General features: G+C 48.0%; 1 protein-coding gene across 13 annotated transcripts in view; it reads right to left on the bottom strand.

The window, feature by feature from the left end:
- LOC139263036 (PH and SEC7 domain-containing protein 2-like) overlaps window positions 1-25,815 on the bottom strand; it is a 420,621-nt gene that overhangs the window by 315,109 nt on the left and 79,697 nt on the right. For 10 of the 13 annotated variants that reach the window (XM_070878509.1, XM_070878513.1, XM_070878508.1 and 7 more), the window contains one exon: window positions 16,258-16,462. The exons of the other annotated variants lie outside the window; for them this stretch is intronic. The gene's annotated coding sequence lies outside the window, so the exon portion shown is untranslated. The remainder of the gene's footprint in view (window positions 1-16,257; window positions 16,463-25,815) is intronic. 13 annotated transcript variants of the gene reach the window in all.

Below are 25,815 nucleotides of genomic sequence, written 5' to 3'. Positions count from 1 at the left end.
TATCCCTTATATAAGCCGGCCCCTAAGGCCTATTCCTCACTCTGGAGTGTCTTAATAAAGACTGTGGTCACTGTTACTTTAACATCCCTGTGTGCAGTCTCATCTGTGTTAGGAACACAATAACTGGTGACGAGTACATGAATCCAACGCAAAGATGCAGCAAACTGTGGGCATCCTGGAGAAGTTCTCGGAGGGTGAGGACTGGGAAGCCTATGTCGAACGGCTGGACTAGTACTTTGTAGCTAACGAGCTGGACGGAGAAGGAAGCGCTGCAAAAAGGAGAGCCGTCCTCCTCACGGTCTGCGGGGCACCGACCTACAGCCTCATGAAGAATCTTCTGGCTCCAGTGAAACCCACAGATAAGTCGTATGAGGAGCTGTGTACACTGGTTCGGGAGCATCTTAACCCAAGGGAGAGCGTGCTGATGACGAGGTATCGGTTCTACGCGTGCCAGCGATCTGAAGGTCAGGAAGTAGCGAGCTACATCGCCGAGCTAAGGCGACTTGCAGGTCAATGTGAGTTTGATGGCTACCTGGAGCAGATGCTCTGAGACTTTTTTGTACTGGGCATTGGCCACGAGACCATTCTCCGAAAACGTTTGACTGTAGAGACACCGACCCTCAGTAAGGCCAATGTGATAGCACAGGCGTTTATGTCCACCAGTGATAACACCAAACAAATCCCTCAGCACACAAGTGCTAGCAATGTTCATAAATTAACTGGAACTGTGTTTGTGAGCAGAAATGTACAGGGCAGGATCCACGAGTCTGCAACTGCCAGCAGGCCTCAAGTGACCCAGATGACTCAGAGTCCACAACAAAGGATGAATGCAAGGCAATTCACACCTTGTTGGCATTGTGGAGGCTTCCATTCAGCCTATTCATGCCACTGCAAGCTCTGCAAAACCTGCTAACCACCACGTGGCAGAGGAAGATCGGTCAATGGTGGATCAAAGCAATTTCGAGCCTCAGATAGAGGAGGCAGATGCTGAAGTACATGGGGTGCACACATTTTCAACGAAATGTCGACCTATATTGCTAAATGTAAAATTAAATGGCTTACCCGTAGCCATGGAACTGGATACTGGCGCTAGCCAATCCATCATGAGTAAAAAGATGTTAGAGAGACTGTGGTGCAACAAGGCACTCAGACTAGCCCTGAGCCCCATCCACACGAAATTGAGAACGTACACCCAAGAGCACATCACTGTCCTGGGCAGCGCCATGGTCAAGGTCACCTACAAGGGCAGGGTGCCACTCTAGATTGTCCTGGGCAATGGCCCTACACTGCTTGGAAGGAGCTGGCTGGGTAAAATCCGCTGGAACTGGAATGACATCCGAGCACTATCACATGTTGATGAGGCCTCATGTAATCAGGTTCTTAACAAATTTCCTTCCCTTTTTGAGCCAGGCATTGGAAACTTTTCCGGGGAAAAGGTGCGGATCCACTTGGTCCCAGAGGCACGACCCATTCACCACAAGGCGCGAGCAGTACCTCACATGATGAGGGAGAGAGTGGAAATCGAGCTGGACAGGCTGCAATGCGAGGGCATCATCAACCCAGTGGAATTCAGTGAGTGGGCCGGCCCGATTGTTCCAGTACTCAAGAATGATGACACAGTCAGGATTTGCGGCGATTATAAAGTAACTATTAATCGTTTCTCGCTACATGACCAATACTCGCTACCTAAGGCAGACGACCTATTTGCGACGCTGGCAGGAGGCAAGACGTTCACCAAGCTCAAGCTGACTTCGGCCTACATGACGCAGGAGCTGGAGGAGTCTTCGAAGGACCTCACCTGCATCAACACGCACAAGAGACTGTTCATCTACAACAATTCGGTCGGCTGCAGTGATCTTCCAGAGAAACATGGAGAGCCTACTCAAGTCGGTACCACGCATGGTGGTTTTTCAGCACGACATATTGGTCACGGGTCGGGACACCGTTGAACACCTACAAAACCTGGAGGAGGTCCTCCAGCGACTGGATCATGTAGGGCTGCGGCTGAAAAGGTCAAAAAGCATCTTCATGGCAAAAGTTGAGTTTTTGGGGAGAAAGATCATGGCGGATGGCATTCGGCCCACAGATGCCAAGACAGAGGCTATCAGGAACATGCCCAGGCCACAAAATGTCATGGAGCTGCGGTCATTCCTGCAACTCCTCAACTATTTTGGTAACGTCCTACCGGGGTTAAGCACCGTCTTAGAGCCCCTACATATGTTATTGCGTAAAGGTGAGAACTGGGTATGGGGGAAAAAAACCATTGCTTTTGAGAAAGCCAGAAACATTTTATGCTCCAACAAGCTGCTTGTATTGTATAACCCGTGTAAAAGCCTTGTGTGAGCATGTGATGCGTTGTCGTATGGAGTCGGGTGTGTATTACAACAAGCTAACATTGCGGGGAAGTTGCAACCTGTCGCCTATGCCTCCCGGAGCTTGTCTAAGGCCAAGAGGGCCTACAACATGATTAAGAAAGAGGCATTAGCGTGTGTGTTCGGGGTAAAGAAAATGCATCAGTACCTGTTTGGCCTCAAATTTGAGCTGGAAACCGATCACAAGCCCCTCATATCCCTGTTCACTGAAAACAAGGGGATAAATACTAATGCCTCAGCCCACATACAAAGGTGGGCACTCACGCTATCAGCGTATAACTATACCATCCGCCACAGGCCAGGCACCGAGAACTGTGCGGATGCTCTCAGACAGCTACCATTGCCCATCACGGGGGTGGAAATGGCGCAGCCCGCAGACTTGTTGATGGTCATGGAAGCATTTGAAAATGATAAATCACCTGTCACAGCCCGCCAGATTAGGAATTGGACCAGCCAAGATCCTCTGTTGTCCCGAGTAAAAAACTGTGTACTGCATGGGAGCTGGTCCACTATCCCCATTGAAATGCAAGAGCTAATCAAGCCGTTCCAGCAGCGAAAGGACGAGTTGTCCATTCAGGCAGACTGCCTGTTGTGGGGTAACCGCATAGTGCTACCCAAAAAGGGCAGGGAGATGTTCATCTCGGATCTCCACAGCACACACCCGGGTATAGTAATGATGAAAGCGATAGTCAGATCCCACGTGTAGTGGCCCGGTATCGACTCTGACATAGAGTCCTGTGTACGGCAATGCCGCATGTGTGCTCAGTTGAGCAACGCGCCCAGAGAGGCATCACTAAGTTTGTGGTCCTGGCCCTCCAGACCATGGTCGAGGATCCATGTCGACTATGAGGGCCCGTTTCTCGGTAAAATGTTCCTGGTGGTGGTGGATGCTTTTTCAAAATGGATTGAATGTGAAATAATGTCGGGAAGCACCACCACCGTCACCGCCACCATTGAAAGCCTGAGGGCCATGTTTGCCACCCACGGCCTGCCTGACATACTGGTCAGTGACAACGGGCCATGTTTCACCAGTGCCGAATTTGAAAAACTCATGACCCGCAATGGGATCAAACATGTCACCTCGGCCCCGTTTAAACCAATGGGCAGGCAGAGCGGGCAGTACAAACAATCAAACGGAGCCTTAAACGAGTCACAGAAGGCTCACTCCAAACCCGTCTGTCCCGAGTACTGCTCAGCTACCGCACGAGACCCCACTCGCTCACAGTGGTGCCCCCGGCTGAGCTACTCATGAAAAGGACACATAAAACCAGACTCTCGCTGGTTCACCCCAACCTGCATGATCACCTAGAGAGCAGGCGGCAGCAACAAAATGTAAACGATGGCCGCGCCACTGAGTCACGGGAAATTGATCTGAGTGACCCTGTGTATGTGCTAAACTATGGACATGGTCTCAAGTGGATCGTGGGCACAGTGATAGCTAAAGAAGGGACTAGACAATGGACAAATTTGCAGAAAGCACCTGGACCAAACGAGGCTGCGGTTCAGACTGCCCTGAACAACCCACAGAAGACATCACCTTTTTCGAGGCCACAACACACACCCAAAGGATCAACGACACCACTCCGGACCAGTAAATTGAACCCATCACACCCAACAGCCCAGCAAGGCCAGGCTCACCCAGCAGCCCTACAGGGCCAACAACATGCCAGTCCAGCGAGGGCACAGCCAACACACCAGAACAGACATTTGTACCAAGACGGTCCACCAGGGAAAGAAAGGCTCCCGACCGCCTCACCTTGTAAATAGTTTCCACTCTGACTTTGGGGGGGCAGTGATGTTGTGTATCTGTAAAGCATGCACTCCCGTGTTCCGCCACCAGGGAGTGCATCCCCTGAAGTCCCAAGGGATCCCAGCATCCCTTGGGAGCACTGTATATATGCCGGCCCCCAAGGCCTGTTCCTCACTCTGGAGTGTCTTAATAAAGACTGATGTCATTGTTACTTTAATCTCCCTATGTGCAGTCTCATCTGTGTTCGGAACACAATAAATATATCCTTTTTACAGTGTCGTGCTTATTGTAAGCATGACATTTAAGATTATAAATTATTAGAACTTTAAAATTACAATACAGCCTTGATTATCTATAGTCCTACTATCTGCATTCTCGATTATTAAGGAGAGACCAGTGAGATTTGGAACGAGAATGTTGTTGTTGTTTCAGTGCAGAGTTCTCCTGCTAGCAAGATTAGTTGGCACGATAACGCTTATCAAATAGTTCATGTGCTATTGCACAGATCCCCCCACCCCTCCCCACATGCAAACTACAAATACAACACCAAAGACCCAACACAGCCAATGATGTTCCCAACACCAACCACTGTCCCCGAGCTACATAATTCATTCATCTCAACTTTGGCAGCCTATGTAATGCTAATCTCAGTGAACTGCCAACTTTAAAATCAATATCGAGCTTGGTATTTAAACACAGTCATTATGCTAAACCTTCATAAAATGTTGGTTAGGGCCCAGCTGGAGTACTGTGTCCAATTCTGAGCACCACATTTTAGGGAGGATGTCAAGGCCTTAGAGAGAGTGCAGAGGAGATTTACTATAATGATACCAGGGATGAAAGACTTCAGTTGCAGAGAGACTAAAGAAACTGGGGTTGTTCTCCTTAGAGCAGAGAAGGTTATGGGAAGATTTGATAGAGGTGTTCAAAATCATGAAGGTTTTTGATAGAATAAATAAGGAAAAACTTATTCCACTGGCAGAAGGGTTGGCAACCAGAGAACACAGATTTATACTATCTGGCAAAAGAGGACAGAGGTGACATGAGGGGGAAAAATGCAACAAGTTGTTATGATCTGGAATGCATTGCCTGAAAGGGTGGTGGAACATAAACATAACATAAGAACATAAGAATTAAGAACAGGAGTAGGCCATCTAGCCCCTCGAGCCTGCTCCGCCACTCAACAAGATCATGGCTGATCTGGCCGTGGACTCAGCTCCACTTACCCGCCCGCTCCCCGTAACCCTTAATTCCCTTATTGGTTAAAAATCTATCTATCTGTAACTTGAATACATTCAATGAGCTAGCCTCAACTACTTCCCTGGGCAGAGAATTCCACAGATTCACAACTCTCTGGGAGAAGAAATTCCTTCTCAACTCGGTTTTAAATTGGCTCCCCCGTATTTTGAGGCTATGCCCCCTAGTTCTAGTCTCCCCGACCAGTGGAAACAACTTCTCTGCATCTATCTTGTCTATCCCTTTCATTATTTTAAATGTTTCTATAAGATCACTCCTCATCCTTCTGAACTCCAATGAGTAAAGACCCAGTCTACTCAATCTATCATCATAAGGTAATCTCCTCATCTCCGGAATCAGCCTAGTGAATCGTCTCTGTACCTCCTCCAAAGCTAGTATATTCTTCCTTAAGTAAGGTGACCAAAACTGCATGCAGTACTCCAGGTGCGGCCTCACCAATACCCTGCACAGTTGCAGCAGGACCTCCCTGCTTTTGTACTCCATCCCTCTCGCAATGAAGGCCAACATTCCATTCGCCTTCCTGATTACCTGCTGCACCTGGGCCAATTGTGGAGCAGTGGAGGCGTGGCCTAAACAGTTGGAGCTGTGAGCAGTGAGAGAAGGAGCTGCTGCTTTTGCTCCTGGCTGGGCCTGTGAATCAGCCCAGGAAGAGAAGGAAGGAAGGAAGGGGCTTCACCACCAACTTTCACCCAGAGGGAGAGGAGGAAAAAGCAGAAAACTTGAACAACTTCACCATTTCTACAAAGAGTTGGAGAGAGGGGGAAAGACCAACAACAACATCCAGTGTGGAAGGAGGGAGACTCTACCATTCTACAGGTGGGTGTATTGGTGCAGTCCCTAAAAGACTTTGCTGTATCGGTGGGGGGAGGAAAGAAGACCAGTCGGGGGCCGGAACATCGCGGGGGGTGTATGTGTGTGGAAGTGTGTGTGGGGGGCTTGCTTACAACTCGGCCCCACACACCTTTGAAGCACCCCTCCCCCATTGCCTAGCCTGGGATAGCTGGAGCTACCAGGCTGAAGAAACAATTAATCCACCCTAATTAACATCATTGGGAGTGTGTGCCTGTGTGGCTCCAGCTGCACCAGGTGAAGACATCTTCTCCCCTCACCCGAAGACCACCCCAAAGACTATTTTTGTTTGCCATCTGGGGATTGCACCCACCCACAGCTGCGAGGGGGAGACCTGCCCTCGCAGTTTCCCCCCTTCCCCCCCCCCTCTCTCTTTCTCTGTTACTCTCTGTCTCTCCCCTCTCTCTCTGAGAGCCCTTTTCCTCCCAAATTGATTGGAAAAATATAAAACAATTAAAACAACTGAGCAGAGGGAGCAAGGCCCCTCCCCAATTGTCAACTAGGGGAGAGGTGTGCCTCGTTAAGAGCTCCTCTGCTCAGTCTATTAAACGAGGTCATTTAAAGACCATTAAGGCCTGTGACTTTGGGGTGGGTGTAGCCCTTAAAGGGACCCCGTGATGGCGACCCCATCTACGCCGGTGGCAGGGCCAGCTAGGACTTATGCGCAGGCGGCATCCACATCCACGGCACCTCCTGCGCCACCTGCTGCCCTGCCACCATTCAGACTTATAACTACGAAACACGGGGTCAAGAGCTACACTCACCCCACAATGAGCATTGAGGAGTGCATGCGGGCGATGGCTGGGGTAGTCGGCCCCTCGGTGATTGTCGCAGCCTCCAAGATGTCTGGGAAGGCCGTGTTCTTCCTGGGGTCGGAGCGGGCGGTGTCCCTGGCCATTGAAAAGGGGCTCACGGTGGGCGGGGCGTTCCTGCCGGTGGACCCTCTCGAGGCCACCATGCAGAGGGTCATTCTATCAAACGTCCCGCCCTTTGTTCCCGCTGAGCTCCTCCTCCCTCACCTACACCAACTGGGGGAGGTAAGGTCGGGGATCAACCCCATACCGCTTGGCCTCAGGGAGAACAGCCTGCGCCATGTGTTCTCCGTCCGCCGCCAGCTCTTTGTCCGGCTGGCGCGGGAAGAGACGACAGAGGGCAATTTTAATGTGGTGCACGAGGGGACTGCCTACCGCGTCTTTTGGATGTTGGACGGCGTGCGGTGCCATGCCTGCAGGGAGGTGGGGCACGTTCGCAAGAACTGCCCCGCCTCCAAAGCCGCCAAACCACCGAGGGCGGACAAGGCTGGCGCCGCCGCCACCCCTCCCCCTAGTAGCATCCGCGTGCCGGGAGCTGTGGGTGCGCGGGCATCGTCGGGGGCCTTTGTTTTCACGGCCTCCGGCGGGGGGGAGGGAGAGCGTCCGGCCGGAAAGAAAGCGCGGAAGAAGGCGAAACACCTAGAGGCGGGTCCCCTTAGTGCGCCAGAGAAGCTGTTCACCGCGCTCGGCCCAACCCCGTCACCGGCGAGCGCGGGGTGCCTTGAGCCCGTGCCCGAGCCCTTGACTAATACCGCAGAGGGGTTTGGGCGCGGGCAAGATAAGAAAAAGGGGGGAGTGGAGCGGGAGGCCTCGGCAGACACGGGTGTCTCCCTGTCTCCGTGCCCCCCCAGGAAAAAAAGGAGGCGCCGCTCCAATGAGGCGGGGGGGAAACAACATCCCTCCGCGGAGGAGTCGGTGCCCGCCGCGTGTCCCGCGTCCCCCACCGGCGCCCCCAAACTGCGCCGTAAGCACGAGAAATCTGTCCCCGGGGAGGGTGAGGCTGTCGAGGCTGCCCAGCCGCTGCCTCCCGGGGATGGCGTGAAATATCTGCCTGTCGTGGGGGGCGTGGGGCCAGCGGAAGAATGCGTAGCCGCCGGGTCGAGCGTCCCGGGGACTGAGGCGGGCGGGGCCGAAAAGGCCGAACCTAAGCCTGCCCAGCCAATATCCAACTTCCCCCGGCAGAAATACACTTTTAATGAATCTGTACACGCTGGGCCGGGGGGTGGCGACGGGGAGGGGGAGGAACACCCACCCTCGCCCCCTACTTTGGAGCTGGAGCGCTTGGAGGGCCTGGGGATTTTCTATGGCCGGGTCTCTCCTTGTTCCCCGGTTCCTGGGGCGGAGGAGGAACCCCTTCCGCTGTCGCTTCCCGACCCAGCACCAATTCTAAAAGAGCCCAGTGGGGACTCCTCTGCCGACGATCCTGGGGGTGGGATCGGGGCAAAGCCAGGGCCGGATGGACCGGCCGGGCCGTTTGCCGTACCTCGTGCGGTCGACGGGCCGGCTGCTAGCGGCGACCTCCCGGAGGAGGACGGGGACTCAGTGGAGGCGGTGGATCTCCTCGTGCCCGCCGCTGAGTCCCCCCTCATTCCCTTAGAGGATCTTCGGGACTTTTTGGTCGAGAGCCAGGGTCGCCGCAACCGAGCCCGAAAGATGGTCCGAGCCGGGGCTGCTCATCGCTTCCGTCCGCGTCACCGCTAAAACCATGGCCGCGGGCGGGCCCTTATCAAGGGCGCAAGGCCTTGAGCTGCGCCGGATCAAAAAGTTCCTCGCTGGGCTGCTGAAGGAGTGGAGGTCAACAAAAGACTCCGCTCCCTCCCCCGCAATAGGTTAAGGTAGAGGTTGCACTATGCTTTTGCCATGAAGAAAACCATAGCCAGCCTCAACATCAACGGCGGCAGAGGGGCACGTCGTAGATTTGACAATTTTTCGCTCCTGCGGGAGGGGAAATATGCGGTGTGCTTCCTGCAAGAAACCCACACCGTTCCGGGAGACGAAGCCACGTGGCTCCTGGAATGGCAAGGAGAGGTCCGCATGAGCCACCTCACCGCCACTTCTAGTGGGGTGGCCATCTTGCTGGGCCCGCATTTTCAGCCGGAGATCTTGGGGGTCGAGGAGCCCGTGCCAGGCCGCTTGCTGCACGTAACGGTTCGTCTGGGGGACGTGCCGCTCCATCTCGTGAACGTGTACGCCCCTCAGCCCGGCCCGCAGCAGGCGCGCTTCTTCGAAGAAGTGTCCACTCTTTTTGGCTCCGTCGACGTCGGCGACTGCATTGTCCTCGGGGGGGATTTTAACTGCACCCTCGAGGCGAGGGACCGCTCCGGTGCCCCGCAGAGCATGACGGCGATGGAGAATTTGAGGGACCTGGTCGGGTCCTTCGACTTGGTGGACGTCTGGCGAAATCTCCACTCCGACTCCAGCGCCTTTACTTGGGTGAGGCCTGGAGTAGGATGGTCCAGAGTCGACCGCCTTTACGTGTCTCGGGCGTACGTTTCCTGCGTCCCGGCGGCCTCCATGCGGCCGGTGCCGTGTTCGGACCACCACCTGGTGTGGGCGGAGCTCGCTTCGCTCCGCGCGAGGACGGGGTCCGGGTACTGGCACTTTAACAACCGGCTGCTGGAGGATGAGCGGTTCCAGGACTCATTCCGTCGATTCTGGGCCGACTGGAGAAGGAAGCAGGGGGGCTTCCCCTCCTTGAGGCTATGGTGGGACGTGGGCAAGGCTCACGTCCGCGTCTTCTGTCAAGAGTACGCGAGGGGGTCGACCAAGAGGCGGGCGGCCGGAGTCGGGCGCCTAGAAAAAGAGGTGCTCGACCTGGAATCCCGTCTCGGTCAAGTCGTCGAGGACCCAGCCCTGCAGACGGTGTACGAAGCTAAGAAGGCCGCGCTGAAGGACCTGCAGCTCGTCGGGTCCCGAGGCGCGTTCGTGAGGTCGCGGATTCGGTTCCTGCGGGATCTGGACCGCGGCTCCCCCTTCTTCTACTCGCTGTAAAAAAGGCAGAGTGTCCGTAAGCAGCTCTTGACGCTGCTGGCCGACGACGGCTCTCTCGTCTCGGATCCGGTGGGCGTCAACAACAGGGCCCGTGAATATTACAGGGCTCTGATCCGTCCAGCGAGGAAGCACGTAGAGTTTTGTGGGAGGACCTGCCGAAAGTCAGCCCGGAGGGCGGTGAAAATTTGGAAGCTCCGCTAAGCCTGGCGGAGCTGACCGGTGCCCTCGACCAGCTCTCGAGGGGAAAATCCCCGGGGCTGGACGGGCTGACCGTGGAGTTCCACAGGGCGTTCTGGGACGTCCTGGGGAGCGACTACGCGCGGGTCCTGGGGGAAAGTCTGGCGACCGGGGAGATGCCCCTCTCTTGGCGTAGGGCAGTCATCGTCCTGCTGCCTAAGAAGGGCGATCTCCGCCTCCTTAAGAACTGGCGCCCGGTCTCCCTCCTCAGCACGGACTACAAAATCTTCGCCAGGGCGATGTCTGCTCGCCTTGGCACCGTGCTGGGCCACATGATCCACCCCGACCAGTCCTACACGGTCCCGGGCCGGACAATCCACGATAACATCCATCTGGTCCGGGACCTCATCCATCATTCCCAGGAGGCTGGTCTGTCGGTCGCCTTCCTATCTCTCGACCAAGAGAAGGCGTTCGACAGGGTGGATCACGACTATCTGCTCGGAACTCTGCGCGCTTTCGGGTTCGGGACGCATTTCGTCGCCCGGATCCGACTTTTGTACGCTGCCGCGGAGTGTCTGATTAGGGTTAACGGGTCCTTGACGGCGCCCCTTCGCTTTAGGAGAGGGGTGCGCCAGGGATGCCCCATGTCCGGCCAGTTATATGCCATCTGCGTGGAGCCTTTCCTGCGCCTCCTGCGGACGAGGTTGACGGGACTGGCTCTGCAAGGGCCGGGCGTGGAGGTCGTCCTCTCGGCTTACGCCGATGACGTGCTCCTCGCGGTAGAGGATCCCGCTGACCTGCGGAGGATGCGTGAGTGCCAGGAGATTTACTCGGCCGCATCCTCCGCCAGAATCAACTGGGAAAAATGTTCCGGACTCCTGGTGGGTCAGTGGCGGGTGGACTCCCTGCCGGAGGAGCTCAGGCCTTTTGCCTGGAGCACGACCCATCTCCTCTATCTGGGAGTCTACCTTAGCCCCGACGAGGAAGCCTGGCCGGCGAACTGGCAGGAGCTGGAGGCCAAGGTCGCCGCTCGCCTAGGGCGCTGGACAGGACTGCTCCGAGTGCTGTCCTACAGGGGTCGAGCGCTAGTCATAAACCAGCTGGTGGCCGCAATGTTGTGGTACCGGCTGGTCACTTTGACCCCTCCCCCTGCGTTTGTCGCCAAGATACAGAAGAAGCTGGTGGACTTCTTCTGGAACAACAGGAAGCACTGGGTCTTTGCCGCGGTCTTGAGTCTCCCGCTTGAGGAAGGCGGTCAGTCGTTGGTGTGCATCAGCGCCCAGCTCGCGACTTTCCGTCTTCAGACCCTGCAGAGATATCTTTACGTCGAGCCCCCTCCTAGGTGGTGTGCTCTGGCGACGTATTTCTTCCGCCAGCAGCGCGACCTCAATTACGACACGCAGCTCCTGTTTGTGAACTTGGGGGGTGTCAGGACCGCCCTCCAGGAGCTGCCTGTCTTTTACAAGGAACTCATCAGGGTCTGGAACAAAGTCTCCACCAAGTGCAGCTCTCCGCCGGCTGGAGTGGCGGCTGTCCTGCAGGAGCCGCTGCTCGGGAATCCGTACCTCCACGACCGAGGTTTTATGTGGCGGTCGGAAGAGAGGGCTGTGGCTGGTGAGGTGACCAGGGTCAGGGACCTGCTCGATGGCGGAGGAGCGGGCTGGATGGCGCGAGGCACGCTGGCGCGGCGCCTAAATTCAGCCAACGTCTGCCGCGTGGCCGAAGCCATCGAGTCGCTAAAAACAGCTTTGGGCCCTGACTCTGTTAGGTGCATCGAGGAGGCTCAAGCACGTGGGGAGATCCCGTCCGAACTGACCCCCGTCCGGACGGAATTCCTCATCGGCGCCAAACCCCGGAACCTCCCTCGGGAGCCGGCGCCTCATAACTTGAGCCGCCTCGAGGAAATCCCCTCCGTGCTTTCAGTTCCGCGCGGAGGGGTTTCCTGTACGGGCTGCTCCTGCACACTCTCAACTTTGCCATCCTCGCCGGCCGTCCGGACACGCCATGGCGTACCATCTTGCCGTCCGGAGGAGGCGGGGGTCCCCGATGGAGGGCACTCTATGCGGGAGTCCTCCCACTATTCATCGGGGACTTGGCCTGGAGGGTGGTGCACGGAGCAGTGCCGTGCAACAAATTTTTAAGCCGGTTCACGGACTCCCAGGCCGCCTGCAATTTCTGCGGTCTGGAAGAGTCCGTGTTCCATGTTTTTATGGAATGCACGAGGTTGCAGCCCCTGTTTTATTATTTAAAGGGGCTGCTCCTGAAATTCTGGCTGCACTTCAGTCCCACTCTCCTGATCTTTGGGCACCCTGTGCAGAGGGGAGCGGGTAGGTCCGAGGGCCTCCTCATAGGACTGCTCCTGGGCACGGCCAAGGGTGCCATCAGCCGGTCCAGGCAGCAGGTGGTCGAGAGGGTCGTTCAACCTGACTGCCTGCCTCTCTTCCGCGCGTATATCCGCGCCAGGGTGTCCTTGGAGATGGAGCACGCGGTGTCCACCGGTACGCTCGCGGCCTTCCGCGAGAGGTGGGCACCGGAGGGACTGGAGTGCATCGTCTCGCCCGGCAACCAAATTTTAATTTGATTTTATGTTTTAAAGTTTAGTTTGTTTTAATTGCCGGTGCTTTTAGTGTCCCCCTCCCCTTTTATAGGGGGCACTGGAGGAAAAAATTTGATTTTAGTGCCCAAAAAAAAAGAAAAACACAAAAAAAAAACACAAAAAAGAAAAAAAAGGGCCTTGTAAATGTCTGGTGTGTCATCCAGGGCGGGTGGCACGGTTTAATGTTTATGTTTTTTCAGGTAAACTCCAAAAGAGTTTCATGCACAAAGACCCCCAGGTCCCTCTGCACTGCAGCATGTTGTAATTTCTCCCCATTCAAATAATATTCCCTTTTACTGTTTTTTTTCCAAGGTGGATGACCTCACATTTTCCGACATTGTATTCCATCTGCCAAACCTTAGTCCATTCGCTTAACCTATCTAAATCTCTTTGCAGCCTCTCTGTGTCCTCTACACAACCCGCTTTCCCACTAATCTTTGTGTCATCTACAAATGTTGTTACACACAGTCTGTCCCCTCTTCCAGGTCATCTATGTATATTGTAAACAGTTGTGGTTCCAGCACCGATCCCTGTGGCACACCACTAACCACCGATTTCCAACCCGAAAAGGACCCATTTATCCCGACTCTCTGCTTTCTGTTAGCCAGCCAATTCTCGATCCATGCTAATACATTTACTCTGACTCCGCGTACCTTTATCTTCTGCAGTAACCTTTTGTGTGGCACCTTATCGACTGCCTTTTGGAAATCTAAATACACCACATCCATCGGTACACCTCTATCCACCATGCTCGTTATATCCTCAAAGAATTCCAGTAAATTAGTTAAACATGATTTCCCCTCACGAATCCATGTTGCGTCTGCTTGCTTGCACTATTCCTATCTAGATGTCCCGCTATTTCTTCCTTAATGATAGCTTCAAGCATTTTCCCCACTACAGATGTTAAACTAACCGGCCAATAGTTACCTGCCTTTTGTCTGCCCCCTTTTTTAAACAGAGGCATTACATTAGCTGCTTTCCAATCCGATGGTACCTCCCCAGAGTCCAGAGAATTTTGGTAGATTATAACGAATGAATCTGCTATAACTTTCGCCATCTCTTTTAATATCCTGGGATGCATTTCATCAGGACCAGGGAACTTGTCTACCTTGAGATCCATTAGCCTGTCCAGCACTACCTCCCTAGTGATAGTGATTGTCTCAAGGTCCTCCCTTCCCACATTCCCGTGACCAGCAATTTTTGGCATGGTTTTTGTGTCTTCCACTGTGAAGACCGAAGCAAAATAATTGTTTAAGGTCTCAGCCATTTCCACATTTCCCATTATTAAATCCCCCTTCTCATCTTCTAACAGACTCAATAAAACTTTCAAAAGGGAATTGGATAAATACTTAAAGGGGAAAAATTTGCAAGGCTATGGGGAAAGAGCAAGGGAGTGGAACTAATTGGATAACTATTACAACATGCCGGTACAGGCTGTATGATTCTGTGCTGTACGATTCTATGATTCAGGATTCAGTCATTAATGGCACATGAGCGCTTTTTAACAAACAAGCTCTGTATCAATTTTGAAATTCGATGGGATCAATAATGTGGTGACTGCCAATCAGATCACTGGATGTGAATGCCAAGTCCTACATACTTACTTGTGTAGCTGAATGGATCCAGTGGGAACACTGCTGTGGCCTTTCTCAGGTCTGTGGCAAGGGTGCTGAATAGGTATGTGGGGAAACTGACCTGGCAGATTGGCTGATGGATTAGCTGTTGTAGCACCAGCTGATTTTGCTAGCAAAAGGAACATTGGTGACATTTGTCTGGGAGGACAGATGCAGGCAGAGAGCGAGAGGCACACCAATAGGTAGTGTACAGTATTTGATTATCTGCTATTAAGGTGGATAAATAAAGATTCCACTGTAATATAGATATTTGTACTATTTTAAAACATAAAAAATTCCTATCAAAACTAAATTAATTTCTAATATTTCACGTAACAATACAGTACCTGCAATAAATTAATTTGCAATATGAATCATGGCTTTTCTAAACCTACCACAGAAATGGTAGGATGTTAACCCAGATGTTCAATTTCATAGATATTTTGATCAGAGGTTAACAAAGAATAAAATATAAATGTAATAACATTCTAAACACTACATAATAATGCTATAAAGCCATGAGAACTATAACTATTATTTCCACAATCCTTTAGAAGAAACAATTGCTCGGTCAGCAAGTTAAACCTTTGTTGATGCTGACCTTGCGTATTGTTGAAAACCAGGATGTGAGATCATTTTAAAATTACAAATGCTGGAAATTGACATACTGTCACCTGATTACAATTTTTAAAACTTCTGCAAAAAAAATGGGCAAACCTTGTAAAATCCGAAGCATTTAAAATTCTATAGAGAAAATAATTATGTAAACTACATAAAATTACTAGTAATTTTCAAGTAATTTTCCTTGCTTCAAGTACCTTTGATAGTTGTGACCTGAATCAAATAATTTCTGCCCAAACTGCTAAGATTATTGAACAGAATATATTTATCAGATCTATCAATATCTTTCTGCAGCATAGCCTAGTTATTTTTGCAAGAGAATGCATGTAAAAAATCATTGAAGCAAACACTGAACAGAAGTATATAAATCAAATATTGGCTTTTTATGTTACATGTTCATCTGTACAGCAACACCTGTGTGTTGCATGCTCCCATTTTATAAAGACTATAAGAATATTATTTGTGATCCTCAGAACTCAAAGTCATTATATTGCCCATAATGCAATTGTTCGAGCAGCAGAAAAAGAGCAAATTGTCAAGATCTATATTTAAATACTGCATGTAAAGAATTAACAAATTTAATGTAACAACCTTCCCTTTTTTATTTAAATTAATCATTAACATGTAAAAAATAAGCCACGTGCAGGACACAAATCCAAACTCTTCATTGATAATACCCTTCGTCAGCCTAGATCCAACTATATTATTTCAGTCTCACAGTACAATCACCATGACAACGATGAGAACTGGCAACTGCAGCTACCACCAGATTGATCTACAACTTCATAGGAATAGATCAATCCTATTATTAAATAAATGCAAGATGGATTTCTTTTAAATAGTTTATCTGTGTGTAATTTAAAATAGATTATGAACAATCTGATTTTTGTTTTATCATCAGTTTTTATTCCACAGAAAATACGTGAGTATTATACATTATTTCTTGTAAGCATGTCTAATATAAAATGGTTTTAAATGCATTATACACATTCATTACAATATTCATGCTAAAGATCTGGACTCATTCACCGGCAGCAATTCGTGCTCTAGCTCAGATAATATATCAGACCAACATTCAGATGTGAAAATGCAGCTAGAAATTGCTATGTTCTACAGAAATCTATTGCACAACAGCTCACCCAGCAACAGAATGTTCTAATAAAGTAACTGTACTAAAGACAAATAATATAAGACAGTAGTGAATTATATCTGCACTTACCAGAACCAGCAGTCTCTTTCAGCACAACACCCTTTTCTCTACAGCCATCCATGCAAAATAATCAGCAGCTGCACACTGGGGCTTATCCCATCCCCCAAACCCTGCCCAGGCACTTCATATGGTATCTTCCTAATTAGAAAGCTCCATTGCACTCGTCTTATCTTCCAGGTGTCACAGAACTGAACAGGGATGTAGGACACAGAATCTGCATAAAGGGGGTAAAGAAAAAGAAAGTGAACAGCGATCACTATATTCTACCAAGACCATAAATAGATAATCTGTATGGACGAGCAGTACAGGGTTGACAAACTGTACAAAGAAGGTGTGAGTAAACTGCAGAGTATATTCTACAATTACAGGATTTCCTGAGTATCTGTACAGCTAATTCCTAAAATTAATGCACAATCTTTTAAAACACATACCTCGGAACAGCCTAAGATAAACTAATCGACAGTTAAAATATTATGAGTTTAAAAAATAAAGCAATGTACCTTGGATTAAAACATTGATTTGATGCAGTAAAATCAGTTGTAATACATTGTAGTACATTCCAGAAATCTTCTCCACTTCGTTTTTGTATTATTCCATCAACTAGCTAAAATTATATTATCTTTGCTAACCCAATACAATGCAACTAAACCATTCTCAAAACTAACGCACCCACAGTTATTGTAGGTTTGATTAAAAATACTAAAATGTTCATTGGTAATTTTGTGGTATCAACAAATCTGACTTAAGATAAAATCACAGTGTATCAAAAGCAAGGAAAGCAATCTATCAGAGCGTTCAAGGTCAAAACATAATCAAGCAACAATGAATAAGATGGCAACTCACATCATTCAAATGCACAATGTAGATTTTGCTTCTGAAGTGTGGGGCAAAATGCTGGTTATAGTGCTATCGGACTTCATCATGTCTGCAGCTGAATTTGTTAAATCATACCGGACTCAAAAGATGGATTTTCATACCTTGGCCTCAATGATGCAAACATAGAACTAAAAGCATTGCAACTACAGAACAGCCCCAAATTTGAGATGTTTCTATGCTCAGTTCATTTTCTGTAATGTATAGATGGATCCTGATAGGTTATATACATAATTTACTTATTAACACATTCTTTAACGAGCTAAGCATTGGTTAATTTATTTGTAATTTTAATTAACTAAATTTGAGGAAGAGAAGGCAGAAATTACAAAATCTAGAAACAATCAAGGAAAAATGGTGAGAGATTCGGAGCTGTGGAGGAGCAAAGGAACTTGGGTGTCCGTGTACTCTAATCACGAAAAGCTAGTGCATTAGTACAAAAAGTAATCAAAAAGGCTAATGGAATGTTTGCCTTTATATCAAGGGATTGGAATACAAAAGTGAGGAAGTTATGCTTCAGTTCTACAGAGCCTTGGTCAAACATCATCTGCATTCAGTTTTGGGCACTGCATCTCAGGGATGATACAACGGCCTTTGAGACGGTACAGCACAGATTCATCGGTATTTCGTTTTTCTTAAGTGTCATAATAGCCTTGCTACACTGCACTCCAAATATTTCCAAAAGTTGTCAACATTTTGGAAAGTATAAAGTTTTAGCTTATTAGTGGTCTATTTAATTCATTTACAAAACATATGATTCAGAACCTAGTTACATTCAAAATTATTAAACCCAGCCTAACTTGATACAAGTATTGCTAACATTTGATTAGTTGTGCTCAAGGCTACAGACTGGAGGGAAGGGCCAAAACACAGTCAAATAAAATATACTGTGTGATTGCTCAGTTTTATGTATGACTGCAGTTACTTTTCAATTTAGCTAACAGTTATTTGATATGTATTGAATTTGGATATTGTTAACTGAACACTAGAGGGCCTCTGATGGAAGCAAACATACTGATTACAATCCAGAATCTCCTCTTATACTATTTGTATTAACTAAAGAAAATGAGGCCGAAATTCAGCCTCCCAAAAAGGCAACTTACTGTGACAAAGCGGTGGAGTCGAGCGGCCGCCGACTTCCAGTCCAATGGCCGCACGATCCAAATTCACCCCGTGAATTTTTCTGGTGGTCCCCGCTGCTGCCAACCGCGTCACCAAAGCGCGCGCCGCTGCTCTTCCACAACTCCATGGTACCTTCTGCGAAACTTCGGTGAAAAAATCCACAATCCACCAGGCGGTGCTCCCGGCAGCTTTTTCTGTCAGTACACCTTGTATTCTGTGTGTGAGCCACAGCAGCACGGTGGCCCTTCAAGAACATAAATCGAACTCAAAACTGCCTTCCAGTACTCTGGGTCAAGTCGCCGTGTTTGATGTTTGTAGTATTTACCATGTTTTTTTTTGGTGGCCGACTTCTCAATCGGCAGGACAACATTGGCCCCGGGTTCGGCCAGGCCGCCAACCGGCAGCTTGGCACTCCCTCTTGGGTGCCAGGCCACTGGCCTAGCCGAAACCCTCCCTGGTGGCCCAGTGGGCTGAACTTAAACAATTGCTACTTCTCTCCCCTTTAAATGAGGGGAGAGACGTGGTGACGCACACACGCACTGATGTCATCACCGCTCCGCCGCTGACTGACAGTGGCGAAGACTCCATCCTGCCCCCACTTCCGCCCCCACCAGTACTTACCGCTGCACTTCCGCCCCCATTATGACCGACTTCCGGTCCGCTCTAAAAAAATTGCCAAAGAGCTGAAAATGGATCATCATCTGACATAATGGCAAAAACACGGAAAATGGTGGGTGCGCCAGGTTTCTGGCAGGAGTGAATTTCTACCCCAATGTTGCAGAGTCTAAAATAAAAGCAGCCATGATGTTACCAACTGGAGGGCTTATTAGAAATAGTTGGCAACAAGTATAATGGATAATGTTATTCACTGTAATTTTTGTTTACCTTATCGACATTGGTTAGAAATATCGAGGACCGAATGGGATCTAGCTGATCTGATTAAGTAGAAAGACTTAATTTTTATTTTGAGGCAAATGAACTTAAAATGGATGCCAAGAGAGAGCAATTTTGCTTATCTGTGGACCTACAATGATTAAGAATTAATCTGCCCAGCCTAAAAGTCAAAATGTATGAGGAGTTGGTCCCGTAAAAGAATATCTGAGCCGAAAGCCACTTATTATTACAGAATAGTTCAAGTTTACCAAGGTAATGTGGTAAAAATAATCATCATACAGACTGATGTTTATTAAGCAGGCTAAATGCCATAATTGCACAGAATCAGGCCACTTAGACTGGAAGCAGGAGAAAGAAATGTTGGCCCCAAATCATAGCACAGTACTGTGAGAAATCAATAGAAGAAAAGGCAAAAAATCAACGTCCATTACATTGATTCCAACAAGGAACCTGAAGATGAAATCATACCACATGGTGATAGAGATAAAGAGACACGTTTTCCTGTATATTCCATAAAAGAAAAGGGGCAACATAAAATTGTGGTTAACATCTGGACAGAAGCTGTAAAATTTTAATTTAAATTGGATACCGGGGCTGCAATTATTATTATATCATCAAAAGTATATGAAGGACATTTTTGGAAAATTGCCCTACAAAAAAAAAAACAGCATTTTGCTGGGAAGTTATTCTGGACACTCAGTTTCCATCCTTGGGAAAGTAAAATATGAAAATCAGACAAAACAATTGCCTTTAATTGTGGTTAAGGGAAAACTTCCCTTATTGATGGGCCAAAACTGACTTAAAAGTCTGACATTAAACTGGACTAGTGTTAAGAAAATCCCTACTTCAAGACCCGTGGACATACTTATGGAAGAACACAAGTCCTTATTCAGTCCAAAACTTGGGTGCATCAAAGTATATTAAAACACACCTTAATGTGAAGGGTGTGGAGGGAGGGGCAAAAAATGTTAAGCCTAGATCAGCGCCCTAAGCTCTAAATGAAAGGATAGCAGCAGAATTAGATCACATGGAGCATGAGGGAATAATCAAGAAAGTTGACCAGTGACTGGGCAAGCCTGATCATGCCTATAGTAAAAACTGATGGTGGTATTAGAATTTGTGGTGACTATGGTATAGGACTGAACCCTAGTTTGGATATTCATAAATACCCAAAGCCAAAACTGAAGAGTTATTTACTGGAAGAAAGTTACATACATAATTTTAATATTTTTAAACCTGACTTGGAAACATCAGTGTTGAGAAGTAAACTTTGTAATGCTGGATCAACAACTTTGAAGCAATATTGTGTGGGAGAAAAAGAGTATTATGTCTTGATTTCCCTGCAAATGTAAAAAAATGGAATGTTGGAGCTGTTACATTTTTCGTTTTGCTCGATGCTTTGCTGTGTAAGCACCATAAGAATCAATCAGAACTGCATTGATCTGCTGCCTTTGATGTACAAAATGATAACGTTGTGTGTGGTCAATGCCTACTTCACCCAAGAAGGTAGCTGTTACATAGAAACATAGAAAATAGGTGCAGGAGTAGGCTATTCGGCTCTAATAATCTGCCTTCCTGTTTTTACCACCAAAGTGGATAACCTCACATTTATCTACATTATACTGCATTTGCCCACTCACCTAACCTGTCCAAGTCACCCTACAGCCTCTTAGTATCCTCCTCACAGCTCACACTGCCACCCAGCTTAGTGTCATCTGCAAACGTGGAGCTATTACATTCAATTCCTCCGTCTAAATCATTAATGTATAGTGTAGATAGCTGGGGTCCCAGCACTGAACCTTGCAGTACTTCACTAGTCACTGCCTGTCATTCTGAAAAGGACCCGTTTATTCCTACTCTTTGCTTCCTTTCTGCCAACCAGTTCTCTATCCACGTCAATACATTATCCCCAATACCACGTGCTTTAATTTTGCACACTAATCTCGTGTGTGACCTTGTCAAAGGCCTTTTGGAAGTCCAAATACACCACATCCACTGGTTCTCCCTTGTCCACTCTACTAGTTACATCCTCAAAAAAATCTTGAAGATTTGTCATGCATGATTTCCCTTTCATAAATCCATGCTGACTTGGACCAATCCTGTCACTGCTTTCCAAATGAGCTGCTATTATATCCTTAATAATTGATTCCACATTTTTCCCATTACCGATGTCAGGCTAACCAATCTATAATTCCGTTTTCTCTCTCCCTCCTTTTTTTTAAAGTGGGGTTACATTAGCTACGCTCCAATCCATAGAAACTGATCCAGAGTCTATAGAATGTTGGAAAATGACCACAATGCATCCACTATTTCTAGGGCCACTTCCTTAAGTACTCTGGCATGCAGACTATCAGGCCCAGGTGATTTATCGGCCTTCAATCCCATCAATTTCCCGAAACACAATTTCCTGACTAATAAGGATTTCCTTCAGTTCCTCCTTCTCGCTAGACCCTCGGTCCACTATTATTTTCAGGAGGTTATTCATGTCTTCTTCAGTGAAGACAGAACCAAAGCATTTGTTCAATTGGTCTGCCATTTCCTTGTTCCTGCTCAATGGTTTCCCTGTTGTAAATAATGATTTTACATAATGATTTTCAATGTTAAATGTTGATATAAAAAGTGTAACTCTAAATCGTGATGCAGAAACGGTTGTAGATAGGAAGTGCACACTGTATGCAAGATTTTTAATATCAAATATAGACATTACTATTATTTCCTTGTTCAATCAATTTGTTTGATATGTCTGTAATGAAATCAAATATGATGCGCTTCCTCTTTTTAAATGCATGAAAAAGTTTCTGTAGACGCACAGGGTAGATCCAGTAGCCCTCCAGTAAAGATACTAATGAAAAAGCAAAAAGTGCAAATGCCATTAATGTATTTGTTGCCACCACCAGAGACACATTTCTACCCAATGTCTTCCTTCTCACACACCCCATTTTTGTTTCTATTTTCCAATTTAACTAAATTGTTTATCATTTGTCTTCAATTATGATGAAGGGCTTACACCCAAAATGTTAACCTGTCTTTTCTTTTTTCAGATTACATAAGAATATACAAAATAGGAGCAGGAGTAGGCCTTTCGGCCCTTCAAATCAGCTTCAGGAATCAGTCTGGTGAACCTTCGTTATACTCCCTCTAAGGCAAGTATATCCTTCCTTAGGTAAAGAGACCAAGACTGTACACAGTTTTCCAGGTGTGGTCTCACCAAGACTTTATATAATTGCAGTAATACTTCTTTACTCTTAGGGGGAGAAATTGACCGGCCTTGTGCACGTTTTTTTGGGCAGTATTTCGCCTTTTTTGCCGGTAAAAAGTACTCACCTAAATTGGCCAAAGTTAACGAATGGCACTTTTGAAATATCGGTGAAAAGCGGATCAACAACGTGTAATGGCAAAAAAAAAACACATGGCTTAAGATTGGCCGTTCGGTGAACCCATACTCAGGGTGAAAAAAATCTGCGTTGAAGCCCCAGAAACAGCGGTATGTATGAAGACCTACAAAAAAGGTACGTTGAAGTTTTTATTTTTTAATTCTTTTTCAGCGATTCATTAGTTAAGTGTATAGTGAATGTTTTCTGGTTTTTAATTTTTGAATTTTTGCAAATTGTTTTTGCGTTTTCTCCCCTACCAGGGCCTGTATTTTTGGCAGTGATAGGCTTTGGGCTAAAGTTGGCAAGGACTGCGGTTTCCACCGTGAATCCTCGTGCAATGGCGAATTTTACCATTGGCCGCATTTTTTTTGCCAATTTTACCTTCTTAAAAAATGGGGAAGTTTTTAGTGGTATTTTTCCATAAAATAACGGGAAAAAAACGATCTCGCCAAAAACGGAATTTCTAGCCCTTATACTTTAATCCTTTTTCAATAAAGGCCAATATACCATTTGCTTTCTTAATTGCTTGCTGTGCCTGCATGTTAACTTTCAGTGATTCGTGTACAAGCATACCCAGGTCCCTCTGAACATTTCACAAAAGCTCACCATTTAAAAAATATTCAGCTTTTCTATTTTTCCTACCAAAGTGGATAATTTTATTTTTCCACACATTATATCCCATCTGCCATGTTCTTGCACACTCACTTAACCTGTTTATATCCCTTTGCAACCTCTTTGAATTCTAGTCACAACTTACTTTCCCACCTAGCTTTGTATCATCAGCAAACTTGGATACACTACACTTGGTCTCCTCATCTAAGTCATTGATATAGATTGTAAATAGCTGAGGCCCAAGCACTGAACCTTGTGGTAGGTACCTCACTAGTTACACCCTGTCAACTCAAAAATAGGCAATTTATTCCTACTCTCAGTTTTCTGTCTATTAACCAATCCCTAATCCCATGAGCGCTAATTTGTGTAATAACCTTTTGTGTGGCACCTTAATGAATGCTGAAAATCCAAATACACTACTTTCACTGGTTTCCCCCTTATCTATCCTGCTAGTTACAACCTCAAAAAACCCTTAACAGATTTGTCAAGCACGATTTCCCTTTCGAAAAAATAATTTCTAAATTTGCAGATGGCACCAGATTTGGGGGGTGGGGGGGGGAGGGGGGGAGGTGGGGAGAGATAGTCAATACTGAGAAGGACTGCAACAAATTAGAAAAATACATTAATAAACTTGCAGGATGGGCATGTAATTGGCAAATTAAATTTAATACAGAAAATGTGAGGTATGGGAAGAAAAATAGGGGGGATCACATATTACTTGGAAAATAGGAAACTAAATGGGATAGAGGAGCAAAGGGATCTCGGAGTACAAATACACAAATCACTAAAAGTATCGATACAGATTAACAAGGCTTTAAGAAAACCAAGTTAAGTAGTGAAGTTATGCTAAACTTGTACTGAACCTTGATTAGACCACACTTGGGAGTACTGTGTGCAATTCTGGTCACCATATTATAAAAAGGATAAAGAGGCATTGAAGAGGGTGCAGAGAAGATTCGCAAGGATGATACCAGAAATGCGAGGGTATACCTATCAGGAAAGGATGAACAGGCTGGGTCTCTTTTCTCTCGAAAAGGTTGAAGGATGGCCTAATAGAGTTCTTCAAAATCATGAAAGGTTTTGATAGATTAGATACAGAGGGGCCGAAATTCAGGGTCTGGATAAGGCCCGTTACTGCCGTTTTGCGGCGGCCATGGGGCGGAATCGAGTGACTGCCGTGTTGCAGTTGATTGGCCGCCACGATCCAAATTCACCTCGGGGATTTTTCAGGTGGTCCCCACTTTCACCCCGTTGTTGCCGACTGCCCCAAGCACGTCATCAAAGCGTGAATTGCCGATCTCCCACACCTCCAACTCACTCCGCGCGAAATTTACCTCAAAAAATTGATGATCCATCGCGCGGTGACCCCAACAGCATTTTTTGTCGGTGCACCTTGTTTTCAGGCAACAGGCAGCCTGGCATCCCCTCTTGGATACTTGACCGCTGGCCTGGCCGAAACCCTCCCTGGTGACCCAGTGGCCAAACCTAAAAATTTGCTGTTTCTCTCCCCTTTAAAGGAGGGGAAATACATGGTGATGCACACGCGCACTGACGTCACCAACGCTCCGCTGCTGAGTGACAGCGGCGGAGACTCGGTCCCGCCCCAACTTCTGCCCCTCACCAGCACTTACCGCCGCACTTCCGCCCCAATTATGACCGACTTCCGGTCTGCTCGAATAAAAAAGACTAGGGGCCCGATATTGAGGAGCTGTAAGGCCCGCCCATTTTTCGTCGATCCCCGGGCAGCATCTACCTTTTTAGCAGCCGCTGCCGCTGGGTCCCGCCGAGATCAATTTTCAGTTCAGTATTGTGGGCAGCAGCAGCAGCGGCAGGCAGAGGAAGTCGGCGGGCAGTTGTGGACGTCAGTGGGCGGCAGTATCAGTGGGCGGGAGATGCAAGCCTCTCGAATCGGGGAACATCGTTGGCGCCGCGCCGCACACGCGCAAAATTTGTGAGGAGGGGGCGGGGGCGGTGGTTTGTAGTTATATCAGCACACCGACATCATTTTTGCCACAATTAAGGCTGCTGGGACATCTGCACATGTGCTTAAATGTTGAACACTCTCTTGCACCTGCCAGTTGTAGAGGAGGGAGTGTAGGAGACACAGAGCTGCAAAATTTTCATTATCCATTTCTTAAGTAATTTAGCATGAGTGGGAAAAAAGCTTCAAGGAAGACTGTCAAGACCAGGCCTAGAGCTCCCTGGTTTAATGATGAGAAACTGGAGGAGCTTGTATCAGAGGTGGAGCACAGGTATAAAGACCTCACCCGGGATGGTCGTGGCAAGCCTCCACCACCCCAATACAGACATATCTGGAGGGAGATTGGTGAGGCCATGTCCTCAATGGGCAACATTGAGCAAGATGGAAACCAATGTAGGAAACGTTGGAACAATGTGGTGGCATCAGCAGGAGTGAGTAACCATTTATGGGAGCCCTCTCATGCAAGTGCCAAAGGTTATGGCCCATATGTGTGTTTGTATAGGTGTGTGTGTGGAGCATGAATAAAGGGGGTAAAGGCTGCAACGTTTCTTTCTGCAGAAGAAACAAATTTCCAAGGCAGCAAGCTACAATGCCACGGGAGGGGGCCCAGCAGAGGTGATTGAGTTGAGCAGCGTGGCGGAGCGGGCCTTGGCATTGGTGGGTGACTGCCACCGTGCAACCACAAAGGGTGATGCAGAACCCGTGCTGGAG

The sequence above is a fragment of the Pristiophorus japonicus genome, chromosome 4 (genome assembly GCF_044704955.1).
Source record: "Pristiophorus japonicus isolate sPriJap1 chromosome 4, sPriJap1.hap1, whole genome shotgun sequence".
Taxonomy (NCBI): Eukaryota; Metazoa; Chordata; class Chondrichthyes; family Pristiophoridae; genus Pristiophorus; species Pristiophorus japonicus.
Note: the sequence above shows the minus strand (reverse complement) of the source record. Positions and strands in the feature narration are given on the sequence as shown.